Source organism: Aulonocara stuartgranti (assembly GCF_965226115.1).
Source record: "Aulonocara stuartgranti genome assembly, chromosome: 2".
Classification (NCBI taxonomy): Eukaryota; Metazoa; Chordata; class Actinopteri; order Cichliformes; family Cichlidae; genus Aulonocara; species Aulonocara stuartgranti.
In genome coordinates this window covers 35869640-35888155 of record NC_138940.1, presented here as the reverse complement: position 1 = coordinate 35888155, position 18516 = coordinate 35869640, and the positions used below count along the sequence as shown (strand labels likewise).

Here is an 18516-nt window from a genome sequence, read left to right as displayed (position 1 = left end):
CTTTCAAGGTTTTTATTTTTTTTTAATATATTTTTTTATTTTGGGGGAGTTAGAGTAGGTTGTGTTGGGTGAGCCGACCTTTGAAGATCTTTCAACTCCTGCAAGCTCCAGGCCTATGAGATGCACTGCCATCCTTTTAAGGGAATGACCATAACTTTGGTCCCCTTGCTTCTAATCCCTCCTCCAGACCCTTGTCATCACAGATCAACCAGTCTGAGCCTTAATGTCCTCCACTTGCTGGCAAGGGCAGCTGGTAGCTTTCATGTATGCGAAGAGTCACATCAATATGCTTCAATCTGCACTTGGACCAGAAATTGATGCCTTTATCTTCATCTGTCTTTCTGAACAGTATATGATCTTTGACATACATCTTAGAGCTTCTGCATAATGATTCACGTTTTACAGAATGCATTTGAAGCATTATTAGAAAATCGCTTTGATTTGGACTCCTAAAGAGCACATTGCCTTAGATTTTACAAAAACAATGCAAAGAGATCCTAAATGGCTGTTGTCTTTGCTGTCTCTCAAAACTGTCACCTTTCATTAGAAACAGTTCAGTTCTGTTGCGAGATACAGACTTTTTGTACGATTTCTCAAATCTCTGCTGTTTGAGGTTGAACTTAAAAAAGAAATTACATTGATCACGGTCCAGGGTGTTTCAAAGTGGTGAGTAATCGTCAGTGTTTAATTTTATCTGTTGCAGTATGCATTGCAAGGCAGCTGCATGATCAAGCCTGTGAACTCTACATCTGAAGGAAGGATTCTGTTTCTGATCATATCCCTATTGAAGTCCATCCATTTGCCGAACATGGAGGTGTTGACGCACTCGCGCTTGCACTCACTGGTATGTGGTGGTTACATTTCTATGTACTGGACGTGACTGTGTGCCGATATTTAGTGTTTGTAGCAGTAGTGGGAGCGCATTTTAGAACGCTGTAAGGGAGGATGCATGGCAATCTCGCTGTTAACCTTCAGCCTTACGAGTTCACCCCAGGGCCTAAATCTACAATGATGGATATAAGGTGACGGGGAATAGGGGGTCTTCACACAACCTAGGAATTTCCCCTGATGTTTTTTACTTACATTTAGACCAAGATTTGCACTGCGATGATATTTTATATTAGGGGTGTATCATTAATGGAGGGGACAAATGTGATTTGTTGACCCTAAAGTGGATGGCACAGACAAAAACAGAGTAATGGCATTGAGGCAACAAGAGGGAATGCAAGGTAACCGGTTGATGATATATGTATTTACACTCATCAACAATATAATGTCCCCAGGGGACCAAGGTTTCATTTATATCCCTTTGAAATTAAAGCCCTAATGATGGAAATTATTAGCCACTTGCTAAAGAGAGCACAGGGGCATGCGAGAGAGTAATTAGTGACCAGTGAAGCTTTGAGGAGATGAAGTAATGTATTTAAAGGCAAAAATAATCATCAGTAAGGAAGCCTGGCCTTCTATTAGGTGCAGTCTATGATATGGTAATTTGATATGCATCGAGTGAGGATTCGTGCATACAGCATCACATTAAATCAAAAACAGCTGCATTAATTTTTGTCTTACGATCAGTGGCATACCACCTTCACTGCTGACTCAGACCTGTGACGTGTTCACCTTTTCATGGATGACTTTCAAAAAGAACAAGGAAGAACTGATGGTATTTATTTCAGTCAGCAGGGAATAATCCTAGTTTTAAGATATCTGAAAGAGAAGAGGGATCAAAACTCCATCTCTTATGTAACAGGAGAGTGTGTCACATTGTCTTTTTTTAGGTAATTAGCAATTTTCCTCAGCTCAACTCCAGTACCTTATGTTATCTGTTTGGTTGCTGTTGTGAATGCCATAGCATTCCTTTCAGTTATGTAAGTGACGAAATTATGCAATCTCTATAAGTATGTTTCAGAAAAAATAATCTGCAAAAAAAAGGAAAATATACTTATGGAAATGCTATGCCTACAGTATAACAAATACAAAATCCCCACCGTTTTGACAGTAATACCCAAACAAAAGCTGAGTGTGCAACAGAAGAAAGAAGAGAGGGAGTTTGTTTACTGTAGACACAATGATATTTGTATTTAAAAGTGTACGCTTCTTGACTTTCAAGACCAAAGAAACAGCTACAAATGAATCAGTAAAGCTATGTGTGTAATATATTTGACTCGTAATATCACTTCCTGTTTGAAAACATCATTAACTTTGCTATATGCATTAATTTCATTCAAAATATCCCACAAAAGGGACCATGAATAATTCCAAGGAACCAATGGAAGAGAGGGAAAAAAAGACACAGCCATCACTCATATCACGCAGCTTCAGTATAAGTACCCTTTTCTGCCTGTGTTTTAAAATGGTGTAAATGTCCTTGTATTGATCAACACATTACGGTAATGTGCCAAACAGGTACAGTGGAAACAGCTTAGAAGTCAGCATGCGCTGTTGATAATATAAATTGTAACATGTGAACAAGAGATTATTGCAAAATGGCTGACTTGACTGCCTACACATCTTTTTTTTACTGATCTCTAATATAAAACAGCTTTTACTGTTGTTGCATGTTGCATGTAAATCCATACGTATAATATCATAACAATATCAATTTATGTTTTTTCCATTTTAGTTTAATTTGGGGATCCCAAGTAAGAAGATAATTTCTTTTTCTTTTTTACTGTCTGCTAAGAAAGACAGATTGTGCGACTGGAAGGTGGTGTGTGTGTGTGTGTGTGTGTCTGCGTATGTGTGTGGGCATGTGTGCATTATGCGTGTGTTAAACGGGACCTAGGCCACAGCAGCGTGGAGGACTGAAGTCTCCGTGTATTCTAGCTCAGAGATCACAGAACTTATGAAAGACTGCTCTTTGATCATTTCCATTTCTAAAATAATTTGCTTTGAACATTTCAAGTCACTTGTGCTTTTATTTATGGAGCCTGTAGACAATCAAGGAGTTGAAAATAATTAGGCTCACGCGCATATGAGTGTGGACACGTATTCCCTTTCGATCAGTTAAAACCAGCTCTGTTAATTAAAGTTCTAAGCTGTGACTCTGCCCAAATAATTTTCTTGTAAGCTACTGCATTCCTCAGATCTGTTGTCAGTAGTGCATATTTTCTTTTGGTTGTTCCTTTCTATGTTTTTTTCTTACAGAAATCCCACTGACCCATATAGTTGATCTCATTCTTGAAGCATATAATATAGATTCCAAGTTAAGAGAATAGGGGCTCTATTATTAGTCCCATTTGAGGTGCGCAGCCTCCATCTAGGTACTGCTGTGTATTTCTGAATTCCCTGAGTGAAGGCATTACCATCTCATTTGGGTGAGGGTGAGATTACCTCATGCAACCGAGCTGTTTTATCACAGAATATCTAGGGGAGCTGAGCTGTAGCTGCTGACTGTGTATTCAGGCAGCTGAAGGAAGAGACATTCCAGACGCATTTCACAAATATCACACATGACAACTTGTGATGCCACCTTACTGATGTTTCCCATGAAAGGTCTCTCACTAACAACAACATCCTATTGATCTTCAGCACCATTTTAACAACCTCCTCTCATCCTCTCACACATACACACCTGAGTGGGTATGGATTGAAAATGTTAGCGGTTAGCGGCTAACTTTGCCAACACATCCTTTGGTACGTCTGTCAATTAAGCCCAGTCATTGTAGGAGTGGCACAAGAGCAGATCTGGGCAGAGAGAGAGTGATGATAATCAAAGGTGTAAATAACGGCTCATTTCGTGGTGCAGAATTAATATGCAGGACTAACATTTTTGTCCTTATTAAAAGGATGAGAACTCAAAACAAGAAATAAACTTCTTGGATTAAAATTTTGTGTTTAATTGGATAGATGAAAGGAGCAATTAGTTGCAGTTGGGGAAAAAAAAGAACTTAACTCAAGTCAGCTCATCTTAATTTATTTAAAACAAAAAGGGGAAATAGTAATAATGCATTCATTCACTTCTTTCATATTTATTTCACATTTTTATAGAACGCCACTGCAATTCATTCAACAGTTCGGCTATCGAATATCTTTCATTTTTCTATTACGTTTGAGATCATAGTTCAAACGAACTATATTCTCTTACTATGTTTTCCTTTTTTTCTATTCACACCTGTCTGGCCTTTTAAACAAAACAATAGCTAACATATTTGCCACAAACTTTATAACAGTTTTTACTGAGTTGCTTTAAATTTTAGTTATATTTCATAAACTGCATGCATTTCAGTTTATTTTTTACATGAAGATTTATGGTACTACTGTTGCTTTATACTGAGCGTTTTTTTTTATCTACTGAAATGTGATGAGCAAAATACACTTTCAGTGTAATGCAGTACAGCTCAAATGCACATAAGACTACAGCCTGCTAAGCTGCTGTTAATACTCATGCCGTTTAAAAGAAATTAAAACAACATTAGTATCAAAACACTGAATTATATCCTTGCTGCCAGTAGATTTAAATTCAAGGCCATTATATTAGGCTACAATATAGTTAGGTAGTTAATAGTATAGTATTTTATCCCAGTGTAAACAATAAACTCCTAAATAAGTAGGCCAACATTGTTTGAGTTTATTTTGCTTCTCTGAAATATTACAAAAAAAAGCCCAGACTACAGGTTAATGAGAAGTTCTAATTTCCCAAAGATCATAGGAGAGATAAACGCCCACCTTTTTAGTTCCTCTCTGGTTATTTCCTCTTTGCTGGCTCTACATTTGTAGGCATGAGATGCTCGTTTTGTAGATATACAATTTCAACCGAGTGATGCTGGTGCTGTTGTAACGTTAAAGGATATGTTTCTTGTTGTGGAAAATGGGTGAGATGACTGGTAGTGTCGTTCCGTTATTGCACCGACCTTACTCATCAGTCAGAAATCAAAGCTTTGACAGTTGCCAACATTAAAGGGCTGCTTCTGGCACGTCTTGTGCCAAGAGGCTTCTTTATGCTGAGCATATTAATATACTGTAGGTCATGAGCAGGCTCATCTGCTGATCATGTATGAGAAGATGGATACTCTCGAGCCACACCAGGCACAGATCCAGCCAATATTCTTGCTGGAATATAAACTCATCCACTACAAGTGCACTAGCTGGCTACTGAAATGACTGAAGTATTATGACACAGTTTTTTAATCAACCAGGAATTTAAAGTAGAGTTCCTGAAAAGTAAAAAGCAAACCTGAGTTTAACTGAAAGATCCATCGCTGCAAAAAAATAAATACAATCACTTCTTCCTGGTGTCATCATTTTTAATTTTAGTCCAGTTTGGAGTAAGTTTAGACATTAGATGTAAAAATGTTGAATTCTTAGATTTTTGCAGATAATTTGGCCTGTTTTGAGATTTAAAGTGTGTATTATTAGAATTTATATTGACACATTTTTACTTCTACAATGAGCCTGTCTGTCTAGGCGAACAGAAAAAGCAAAGCCCATTCATCCTTCTGAAACCGCGTGCACAACTTCTACCGCTGACTGCTGCTTCACAAAATCACCAGCGACGAGTGCTGTTTTGCAAGGGGCGGTGTCTCTCAAAATTGAGATGGATGGTTTACAAAAAATATGTGAAACATAACATGCATGTTTCATGATGTCAGTGACAAGACATGGCACCATGTCTCCTGCAATGTAGTTTGTGCCTTTACCAGAGTATCTTAATTCCTGTGCAGAGACTGTGATTTAGTCTTTTTTGTGTGTACCGGGACATGTTTATGGGCTAATAGGCCTTTGTTAGTAGTACTCTATTTATTTAATACAATTGTAGTGTGAACAGGAGGAATAATAAACAGGCTGACTAAACATACGATTCTTCTTTTGGGCTGAGAAAACCCTGTGTAAGGACACAAAAGGGGGACGTTTCCACAGCGGAAAGTAAATTCTTTTGAAGTGGAACTAATCATCTGAGGGATGGTTTTCGTTGTCCTAACAACGCAGCTGAATTGGAATGAGCCTTCTTTTTTGTGGAAGATATGTTTTCTTTTTTTCATTCAGAACTGATGATGATAGCAGTTTCACGCCCTGTCCACCCACATTGTCCGTCCAAACTTCTTTGCAGATAAGTCTTTACTCGGAGACGCCGAACACACGGCGGGTGACTCTTGGACTGTGACGTCAGCCTCACTCTTGTGTCTCCCAGTCTTTCTCTTTTTTAAATACCATTAGAATGAAAGGGGAATCTCACAGCAAATCCTTGTCAATAACAATTCTTTCATAGTGCGAATGGATCAAGACTTAAAAAATACCCCATATCATAATATATCATCTTTTATATTATGATATGGATAATATGATGCATTCCTCTTTAGGTTAAGGTTATTTAAGTCAGGTTTTATCAAAATAAACATTTATGTTTTATAGAAATTAAAAAATATGAAGGTAAAAAAATTAACTAAAGTTACATTTCCTTCTTATGTTTTTTTCTTGTTTTGCAGTATTGAAGGCTCTTTTCAAGATGAGAAAAAATACTTCAGGCATCTTGTTGAAGTTTTGTGTGTGAACATCTTGAATGCTGTCATAAAAGCTTCAATTAAAGATCTTTACTCAGACGTTTTGTCTTTATTTACATTTCTGTTGTGACAACAAAGTCTGAAACAGTGGATTGCACATGAAATAATAGTTGAAAAAGATTTTGATTATTTATTGTTGTTGTTTATTTTATGAGCTAAACTTGGCCTAAAGTAAAATAAAAAAAAATTTCCTATATCACTATGATGAAAAAACAAGAAAGGAGAGTAGAGAAACTTAAATCATCGACCTGGTAACATTTGCATGCTTTGAAAGTCAGTCAAATGATAAAGGTCTTAATTAAATCTATACAGAGAAAATTAAATGTCTCTTTACAAAGGCTTTGATAGACAATTATGATAAATACTGTGAACTGTTATTCCTATAATTGTCCATGCTACTCATTCTATTAGGTAGTAAAAGGTTGGATTAAAGTGGACTGTTCTTTCTAAAGATAGCACATGTCCTTTACAAACTAAGTAAGCAATTATTGACTGGAAAGATGAGATCTGGCAATGATTCACTGTGATATAATCTTTTGTCTAAAGCTGGAGGGGTGTAGCTGTATGTTTCAGCTTGTGTCCAGCGTCTTCTCATTTGCGATCCAGGAACTGAAAAGGGTAACTTTGGCCTTATGACCTCAGCCTGAGAACTGTAAATCTTTCTTCTTCACACAAGCTGTATTGCTTTGCCTCTCCTGAGTTGTAAACTACTGGCCTTTCTGCTAGTCCTATAGCCATCCAGCCGTTTTATTGTCTCAGTAGGGATAGTGAGTTCAGGCAGTAGTCATCGACCAAAACAGAGGTGAACTGTTTGGGGAAGCCTCTCGGTGCTGTGCTAACTTTTCAGTCAGACCTGTCGAGTTTGAGGGGAACAAAGCAAATGCAGACTTGTAGATTTGAGTATATATTAGGCAAAGCAATAAACAAAAGCTCCCGTTATGTTTGTTGCATATTAAAAAATAGTGAATTTTATGTGAAATGTGCACGATTAAAGATTTTGACTGAATTAAAACATCAATTATCTGTAAAATGTGAATGGACCACAAATTAGGATTTAACAGTCATCAGATGTCTTTGCTGGACTCCAAAACTTATGAGTCTTATTTTTAACATTTAGACTTTTTCAAACCTTCTCTACTGTGTTTTCATGTTGATTTCAAACCCTCCCTACTGTGTTTTTTTTCATGTTGATTATATGCAAACTTTTGATGGTGATTTAAATCTACATTATTTAAAACTTTCCCCATGGATGATTTATTGATTGCAATGTTGCACTTTACAAAGAGGAACATCCAAAGAACAACTGGAGCCTGATTTAAGTCACAGTATGTTGTAAAATTGTTAAAAATGTAATAAATCAAACTGCTTTTCATTACTCCAAAAAAGCAGCCTGTTGGCGGTAAAGCCATGAATGTAGCCACAGATTTGGCAAACAAATTAAACCCAGTGTGAGTATGTGTTGATAACTGCAGTGAAGTATTTGTATTAGTGAGAAGCAGGTGGCAGCCAAATGAGCAAAGTTGTTCTCAGTCAAAAACTATTTCAAGCTCAGCACAGATTTGTACTGAGAAATCATAAATCTACATGATGTTCAGTTAATGCCAGCTAGTCACACACCAATTAATGCGAATTTAGGTGGCTTTTACAAGATTTGGCAGCGATGTGATGTCACACAGGGGTGGATCCCTGGTTGCAGTGACAAGAGAAGACAACTCTTTCTTCCATAGGAACACAGAAACAGCAGGATGAGTCATGATTCTTTTTTGTAAGCGGTACAACAAATTTTCAGAAGATGAATCATTTTTGTCTCCACACTGTTTGCCTGCTGTATGCTGCATATTCTCTGCTAAAGCCTCACCAGCACACTCTAGTACTGACTGGAGCAGGTTAAGGCAGGACACAGTAGATAAGCACGTGACACACTTGAATGTAGGCCACTTTTAGTTCTTGTTGGGTAGAAGAGAAATTCAGCTCTTTAGAGGATACAAACTTAGAATCCTCAAGGAGCCTCATTTCTTCTCCTTCCAGCTCGAAATTGGCTCTTTTTAATGCAACTGAAAGCTCGCTGTTTTACAGGCACGAATAAAGAAGCGGATGTCCTAGAAATTCAAATGTTGTTTGCAATGGCCGTGCCCAGGAATACATTTTCTTGTCAGAGTGATTGATCAGCTATATTATAGTATCTTCGCATCCTCCAACTGTCCATTGGCTTGCTGGTATTTTTGTCATTTTTACATGCCATGCGGTAACTGGTTGCCATTGTCATCACGGCAGACTGGGAGCCGGGGAGAGGACGCCAGTGCTGTGCCAGTTGGCGCAAGTAGTGAAAACACAAGGCAGACACAGCACAATTCTAATTTTCATCGTTCCAGACACGAAGGTCACTGCTTTGGCACCTGTAGTTTTTACATGTTTGGCTAGTTATTGACTGAGTCCATGTACTTTGATGTATGTGTAAATTGAACTGATTTATTCCTGTATAAATTATGAAAGTGTTGATTTTCTTCTCATTAAAAAAAAAAAAAAAAAAAAAAAAAAAAAAAGAGGTCAGGTTATCCATGCACAGTTATGTAACACAGGGTGATTTAGGGCCACTCTAGTGATCAACTACAATAGTACAAGTCTATTAATAGGACACACTAGTAAATAGATAATTACAAATCTTGTGATATACATTTATTTTTCTGAATTATATAACACCGTGTGTAAAGAAAGAAAAATTGTTTGTTCACAAGAGGCTCATCGTGATTGTTATTTAATGAGTTAGCTCTTATGCCCCAGTTCTGTTAAAGAAAAAAAAAAATCAAAGAAATGCAGCTTTCTTCTTTGCTATGCTGCACACACAACACAGGAAAATGTGTGTACCTTAGGTTATTGTATGGCTTTATCAGTTTTCTTGTAGCTCTTAAGCCTGTAGATATATTCTCCTGGTGGTGCTTTGCTTAGCACACAATAGTTCTGCAAATATCAGGGGCCAAGTCATTATCTTCTGCTCAGCAGGTCACATTATTGGAGTGTTGAACTAATGATATGTAATGAGCTCTCTGTGACACATGTCTAGCCACCCTTACTATCGTGGGGCCCATTAATAGATAACAGCATCATAATTAGCTTCGTTGGGAAGCCAAACCTAAGCTTATAAATATATCAAACAACAGTTAAGTTGCGTAACTGCAATGTATGCAGTTCTTATATTTTGTTTTCTTGTGTGTATGGTATTTTGATGAAAGTATTGTGTTCATCGGCACAGCTAAAAATTGCTAAGTACTATGACAGGCACTGATACCGTGTACTGTATAGTATACACAATACCAACAAGAGCGTTTTCAAAGTGTGGACATGTATAATTGTCTACAACTACTTTTTCTTTTTAAACAAACAATAATCTATGGCTAACAGAGCGTCGAATCATTATTGTCAGTGTTTTCACTGTGCTCAGTAAATTGAAAGCCCGGGACACAAATACATGGCTGTCTTAAAAATGTATATTGGAAATGGTTTTGATGTTGTACCCCACTGCAAACACTTTCAGCCTTCTGCAGGTCTCCTAGCAACAGCAAACAAAGGCAGGACCCATCTCAAGTTTCCCGTGGAGCGGCCAGTCCGGCGTGCCTTTGATCTTGACTGGGAAAATAGCTGAGTGGGCACTACTCGCATTTGTCTTTCATTTACTCCAGCACCCCCACCCCCTCCCAAAATGTTCACTCAAACAGCCAAATCTTTATCTGTCCGCAGCAACCAATACCCCTCTTGGATAATCAACCATAGCAAGAGAAGTCATTGATGCACTGTTTAGTCAAAATTGGACGTTTTTGTTTTGGAGCACAGCTGCTGCAGCTATCATTTGTGGTTCCATTGCAAGAAAACAAAAGTGTAAACCCAGATAGTTTAATCCAAGACGGTTTAACCCTTGTTTCCATTGTGTCAAAAGTGTCAAAAAAGACTTACCTCAAAATTTATGAACCTATGCCTTGGTACTTTTGAATGAAGCCGTTTATCTTCCATTGCAAGAAAATACAAGTGAAACCCAAGATTGCTTAAACCAAGATAGTTTAGCTGTTTTTGCAGCGTGTAAAAAAAGGACTCACCTCAGAATTTATCTGTCCATGTCCTTGGACTTTGGGACAAGGAACACATGAAGCATCTAAAACATTTTCATTCTTTTCAACTTTATAAACTCAAAGCACTTGTCTCAATGCCAAAAGGATACTAAGCAACCAGCGTGGATTTTGCAAGTCTCTGGGCTGACACAGTGCAGGAGAGTGCTCCCATTTAAATTCAACATTACAAGTCTAGGCTGCACATGGGAAAAAATATTTAGGAAGTTTAATAATGCTTTCGAAGTAAGTCTTTGGAATCAAAAATACATAACTCATGACCAAGTAAATGCAACACATCTTAAGGCTATTTAATGTTATCTTACTCTGCTCTGCTTTCATCCAAAACAGCTCAGACAGCTCGAGAGATTAAACAAATTGAAGTGTTACACACTGTTTTGGTGTAATTTACTGTAATTGATGTTTCTATCTAGTGCTGAGGCCTTCTGAAGCAATTGCTTGTGTTTGTAGGAAGGCATACAACCCAGTGGGATGTATTGACTGAGGCTGTTGACTAATACTGCTATATTGGCATGTTTTAATGCTCTCCCATTGTTTGACTAACAGACTCCGCTCTAAAGTTAAAGCACACCTTGCACACTGCAGGAAAAAAAAAAAAAAAAAAAAAAAAAAAAGGATATCAGTGTGTGTTTTATCACTTTTCTTTATCAGAGATGACATAGAAACAAATTTCTTTTTTGTTTGGTATCTTAATAGGTTAGCATCTAGCTATAATATATGCTATAATAACCTAGCTATAATATATGTTTGGGGTGTATCTTAGAGTCAGAATACTAACATTTTTTGTTATAAAAGTGCTGAAAGAGGTTTTGTTAAAAAAAAAAAAAAAAAAAACAAAAACAATATTTGCTCACATACCTTTTGTGATTTCATCCTTCTGTGATGGATACCCCATGGTGCTCCCATTGCCATATTTGCCACATTTTCGAGTGTTATCTTCAGGTATAGTTACACTAACATTGTCTGTACGAACAAAAAGGCTTCTGGTCTTATTTTTTGATGTAGTTTTCTTCCTCTGGAGCAATTTCCACAACCAAACTTCTGTTTCCTGTTTGAACATCCACACGTCTTCGCACAATACGGACAGAGATCACTCCTGAAACTGTGGTAACACTGTCCTTGTATGGACAGAAATTGTTTCAGTATTAAAACAGTTTTAAAATGAAAGCATATTACTGTAAATATAGCCTTCCGGTGCTTAGAACGTTTTTTTACTTTTAACCCACAAACTCCTGTGTTCTTGATTATGTGATTGTTGCTTATCAGAATCAGAATACTTTTCTAATCCCTAAGAAAATTATGCATGTTATCCTTGAAATGCAATAATGTGCAAGAACAATGTGTCCACATCTCCAGTTATACCACATTGTGTTGCATATGTGGTCCATAAATGTACCACAAACTAACACCCAACAACAAGCAAGTGATCAAAATTGGGACTTGATGAAGAACACAGTAGAGATCACGAATGAAGCTATACAGCTATAAGATACATTATCGTACTGTTACAGAACTGTAACTCCACATCATAGTTTTCCCCAGGACTGCTGAGTTTGGTAAATAACCACGTGTTTACTGACATATTAGCTAATGTGAGTGATATGCTTTGAAAAAAGTAAAAATGAATACATTTGCAATTTAAATTCATACATTTAATACAACTGTAACAAGACGTGCAACAAAACTTGCTTAATGTACCGAAAGTGAAAGTGCAGAAATGGTTATATATGATGTTAACTGATCATATAGTGATGTATTAATCGATACAACAGCTTGAATGTTGTAGATTTTTGGATATGATTTGGATCAGATAGGTGATTAGTTCAAGAACATCACATGTTTTATTTGTAAAACTTAATTTGTTAAGTAACAACAAACCATAGATTAAAAAAATGCAATGTAATAAAAATAAAATTTTAAATTGAAACGTGATGGAGTAAATATCAATAAAGAGAAATAAAAGTACCTGAAAATTGTCTAAGGAGAAACAAATTAAATGTAGAGTCATGCAATATAAGGCTTATCTTCAGAAATGGTGATTACATTATGTGGTGAAATAGGGAAATAGTTTTGATTGACAGTGCAGATGCCTTTGTAATTTCAAGACTAAAAGCAAACATGAGAACTTTGATTTAAGTATATTTGGTAAATATACTGATGCCAATAGTTTCACACTCAAAAGTCTAAACAAACACTGCAGGTTGTTTGGATTTATTATTCCATTTAGACATTATCACAACAATGTCAGCTCAAATTTTGTAGATATAGTTCTTCTCATAGTGCAAAGGTGCACTATTTCCAATTAACCTAAAAATGGGAAATAAATATTTTACCTAGTACTGTTTTGTTAGTTGTATTATCTGTCATTCCTGTTGGTGAGTTTTTCAGTGTCTTTAGCAACTGAAAAAAAACTCCCAACAAAAAACCATTTCATCTGTTATAGATGGTTGTTTTCAGGGAATACTTGTTCTAGCTGGTTCCTATTTTGAGTCGTCAAAGCAAAGGTTCTGTAGGAGTGCAGTTTTTTTTTTTTCATTCCTTCAAGATCCTATTATGGAAGCGTGGAAGTTTTTTTTTATATCTTGGAATTGTAGGGAAAAAAATGCCCCACCCTTGCCTTCAGCTGCCTGTATTCTTCTCTACAAACATGTTACACACTGAGAAAGAAGTCACAATATTTGATATATAGTCACATTTTTTTCCAGGTTGAATAACAAAACAACAACAAAAGAGGTTGTGATCTAATACAGAAAATTTGAAGTGCTAAGACAAGGAGACCTTTACCTTTCAAGCTACCTTCTGACCTGGAAAAGCCAGAGTAACGTTTCGTTTTGCATCTCACCTTCAAGAACGCTTTACTAGCTAAAATAGTTCTTCTGGGAAGAAAAGGAAAACATTTGAAGTAGATCTCTCTTCTCCCTCTTTCTCTTCCCCCAAAACCCATTTGAAGCCATTTTAGCATTTATATATAGTATATTTATGATTCAGAATCCTGTGCAAAAAGACTGTTATGGCATCAAGTATCATCACATTACCACTGACAAAAAATAAAGCATGTCTTCATGCTTGTCTGCACCAAACCCCACTTGGAGTACCCTTCTGATGACTGCTTGTGCCAACTGACAACAATGTTGGGGTGGAAAGAATGTATTAATATCCTCTTGAGCCCTAAGCATGAACATTTACTGTCACCGTTATTTATCCACTTATATGCTTACCAAATATAGGTGTCCTAAGAAGTAGTTTAGTTACTGGAAGCATTTCAGTATTTTTACCTTAATGTAGCAACGAGGTGGGACTCTCTCTGTAAAAAAAGAATCATTTCTGTTTTCATTTAATAAAATTATCAGTTGAATTGCTTTTTTATTAACAGCAGCTTAGGGTGCAAGTTCATTGTGCTGGAGGACATTAATGTATGAAAATAAGTTGCGATGTCTTTAAATGTAAAAACACACACTCTTATACACACCATCCTCAAAATTGCTTTCTTAGAAGCTGCAACTCACTTTTTGTGCACTTAACTTTTCAGATTTGAATCCAGATAAATTCTTAAACTAGTTTTTGGTACTTTTTATTATTTTCTTTTTGTATTACAGTTTTAAGCATTTCTTGAGGACACGTGTTAATTGTTAACCTGCTTTAGATGACAGTGTTGGTTGTCTAGCTGGATTTCTGTTATCTACTTTACTACAACAAAAGGTAGATATGTTTTCCACCACACTGTTAAAATTGCCAACTTCAGTTGTACATCTGTCAGTAGAAACAGGATGGTGTTGTTTATGGTTCATCAGCTGATTGGATCTTGGGTCTTTCTGGCTTAAAGGATAGTATTTCTCCTATCCTTTTCAGGATTTCAAGTGCCATGTCTTTCTTAAATAGTCAGAGTTATTGCTCCCCCTCTGCCAGTCATGAATACTCTACTTGCCTGCTACCTAATAGCCTACTCCACCACCCTGTGCCCAGGAGATTTCATATGTTTTGTGGTTTCACACAATCTAACAAGTGCCCCATCTTGCCTGATCCTTGTTAATATAACACATGGCAGAATACAGTGAAATTCGCATGTGAAGAAAATTAATGAATCTTCTCAACAAACCAGTTTTGATCTTTCAAACCCAACTAGAGCCAAAACAGAAGCCCTCTTACTCTCAGAGGCCCAACGTGATGCTTTCAGTCCCTGTGGAATTTAAAAAGGGAATGGAAGCTGGCAAAGAAATTTCTCAGCAAAGTTGTCTTCTTCTCTCTCCTAAATTTGCCAGTTTTCAAGAGCTCATCAGTGTGGGCAACAGGCTTGGGAAATAGAACCCTTAGATACAGATTAATTTCATCCTATAGTTCCCCCACAACCTGTCTCCTTACAAAATATGATGATGGACAGACCTAGAGAAGGTCTTTGCAGCCAGCCACCTTACTTGATGTATTCTCCATGGCAATCCTTAAACCCCCCCCCCCCAAAATGACAAAGGGATGAATGGTCTAATGATAAGTGCAGAAAAAGGCATGTAAAACCTTTCTCAACATACTGCTCTACTGGCTGCAACAGTGGAAGCCTCCAGTTTGGTTAACAAATACTGACTCAGCTTAGTATGGAAAACAAAACCTGGAGAGTTTTGTTCAAATGCTTAATCACTGACTTCAGTCAAATAGAGGTATTTAACAAGTTAAATTTGAAATATTTCTAATATCTCCACTTCATCTAATTGCCCATAGAGAGTGATGTGTGTTACTTTACATAAAAGTGCAGGAACACAACAATATGCTTTCTGACCTGTTTTGGCTTACAGCCTTCAATCCCTGGCTTCTCCAGTCTACATCTCACATATCCTTGGGCGAGATACTAACCCCCATCGGATTACGGATGTGTGTCGTGTTAGATAGAAAGCTCTTACGTAGAAAAAGAAGAGAAAAAAGTGCTTGTGTGAATGGGTAAATAAGGCAAGTTGTATAAAGTGCTTTGAGTGCTCAGGTAGAGTAGAAAACCACTACGTATTTTCACGACCATAAGACGCACTGTGCTAAAAGGCGCAGTCTCAGTTATGTGTGCCATTACTGTATTTAACACACACATAAGGCGCACTGGATCATAGGGCGCATACAAGTACCGTATGCGTATTTAAAAATAAAGCGGGAGCAAACCTGAGTTCGGTACCTTACTCACATTTTTATTACCAGTAATCGTCATCATCAACAACACACAAGCATACAAGTGTGCGTATTTAAAAATAAAGCAGGAGCAAAACAAAGTTTGGTACTCACATTTTTATCATCAATCAAACCCATCGAAGTCCTCATCCTCTGTGTCTGAATTGAACAGCTGCGCTAAATCTCCATCAAACATGCCAGGTTCACTTTCTTCACTGTCAGAGTCACTTTCCGTGCCGTGCGGCTCCTCGGAAATGATGCCGGCTTTTGCGAAAGCTCGAACAACAGTGCCAGCAGACATGTTAGCCCAAGCATCTACAATCCATTGGCAAATTGTGGCGTAACTCGCCCGGCGCTGGTTTCCACTCTTGGTTAAACTGTGGTCTCCATCGGTCATCCATCGCTGGATGTGTTTGTCGCCGATGTGTTTGCTGCAGTAGGAGCGGAAGATGGCCAGCTTTTCCTTATAATCCGCTGGAAGTTGCTGCGCTACCGTAGTCCTGGTCCGGATGGAAAAATGGCACCGTTTCATAAAAAGTGAAAGTGAAACTGCTTTTAGCCGAATGGTGACCGTCGAAACGCTTCTCCCGCTCGTTCTTTGCTCGATGATCGCCTTATGTCCGCGGAAACTCAGCTGCGTCTTCTTGACCTGCCGGAGCTTGTTTTCCAGCTTCCTCCACTTGCGAACCATCGATTCATTAATCTTAAATTCTCTCGCCGCTGCTCGATTTCCATGTTCCTCCGCGTAGCTGATGGCCTTCAGTTTAAACTGTGCTTCGTAAGCGTGTCTCTTTGCCATTTTCAGGGTTGTTAAAACAACGATGTCCTGCATAACGCACATACCTGTTCTTTTATACAGGTATGTGCAATAAAGTCAACGCACACACTTCACCCTTTAGCGTTCTCATGGTGTTCTCTACTACGTCCTCCTTACAACACACAGGGCGCACTGCGCTATAGGGCGCGCCGCACTTTTTGAAGAAAATCTAAGACTTTTAAGTGCGCCTTATGGTTGTGAAAATACGGTATATAAGAACCAGTCCATTTACCATAACTATCTTTCCAACCTCCATATTTTCTGTAAATAGCATAAAGGCATCTATAAAATATGATTGTTATGATCTTGGCTCACAGGTCTTTGTCTCGTGAAAGAAAAAAAAGAGCAAAAAAAGAAAAAAAAACCCCAAAGAAAAACATAAGTGAGCAAATATGGAACATAGAGATCGAGACCTAGAATCATTAGTGGTAAGCATGATATTGCTTTTCTGGCCCAATTTGTAATCTTAAGACATTAGCTTGTGAACACCTAATTTATAATTATCTGGAAAGTAAATGTCTTTTCAAATAATTCCTTTTAGAAGGGACAGCTATTCAAGATTCTCAGTGTCACGAGCAGGGACAAAGCACCTGTCAGGGCCAGGGGCGGAGCGTGGGGGTGGCTTACTGGGCTTAAGCCCGGGTTGTTTTGTCAGAAGCCCGGGGTCTTTTGGAGTGTAATTTTTTCATAGTTAGATGTCTGGCTGACAACTGTATAAAACAAAAAGTACACACAATATTCGAAGCACATAGTGCACACTGTGGGAATTTACGACTGTGCGTGAATCCCCCCTCATATTGGTATGATCCGAGCTCAGGCACTAAGCGACTGAGCGAGGGGGCGGGGCAGCTGCTGCCAGCAGTGAGTGCGCTGTTGGAGAAACGGAGCCAGCCATACTAAGGAGAGCTTAAGTTTGACCAGGTACCAAAGCAAATCATTCGTACCGTACAAATAATGTAAATATGACGGTGAATCACGAAAGATTGATATGAAACTGATCACTTGACCAATATTACGTTACTTGCTCTTCAAGTGAATCAACAAATGGCGAAATGAAAAGCCGAACAAATGCTATTTTTTTTAGAGAGTCTTAGCTTACGTGTGTTTATTTCATATTTTCAGTTCTTACCCTCCCCGACTAAATCGGTTTCAGTTATGTACTGAAACATAAGAATGGACATAAGGAGCTTCTTTCAAAGAAAAAACTATAAAATGTTATTTTATATATTATGCTTTGTATGTTGTTCAGTATATTTCTATGCAAAACAAGAGGGATTTCAGGACACAGCAGGATATTCACATTTGTAACCAGATATTTACACTTTAGGGAGAAAACATAAAACATTTTTACTGTACAACATCAATTTAGAGTAAACTTTTGTTTTAGATAAATATTGAAATATATTTTGAATTAGTTAAATGTCAGAATAAAGAGAGACAGAGCTGTCTATTTATTATCACTTTCATCAAATTTAGGAGTACATGTACACTAAGTTTATTGTTAATTAATAAGAAAATTCCAGACGATTCCATTCTGAGCTGAAGAAGCTTCTGACAGGTTAGTAGAGTCCATGTGAGTAAATTGGTGGCACAGCTGTGGATGCATATAAGGCAAAACACAGAGCCTGTTTCTGTGACATGGGAAAATAAAGAGATGTCAACCAAAACACCAGGAAAAGAACTGTGGAGCTCCATAAGTGTGGCTCAGTTTGAATACAATTTGGTGCCATTTACAATTAAGAAATACAGATAGTTTCTCTCTTTACTCTTAAAGTTAACAAATATGTTTTTATATTTATCAATCTAAAAAAATAAACATTTAGTCTGATTTGATGTTACAATTAAAAAAGTGTTTGTGTTTTGATCTGAAGAGTAAATATCTGGTTTCAACTGTATATTTGATGATTGTCAGCACAAAGAGGGAGAGAGAGGAGCAGAG

At 37.5% G+C, this 18516-nt stretch overlaps 1 long non-coding RNA gene across 1 annotated transcript; it reads right to left on the bottom strand.

The window, feature by feature from the left end:
• Positions 1-13026: 13026 nt before the first annotated feature.
• LOC309691448 lies at positions 13027-15409 on the bottom strand. The gene is made up of 3 exons (XR_014272000.1): positions 15387-15409; positions 13894-13922; positions 13027-13494 (listed from the first exon to the last, which is right to left on the bottom strand). It is a non-coding gene; the product is annotated as an uncharacterized lncRNA (long non-coding RNA).
• Between the last annotated feature and the right edge of the window lie 3107 nt (positions 15410-18516).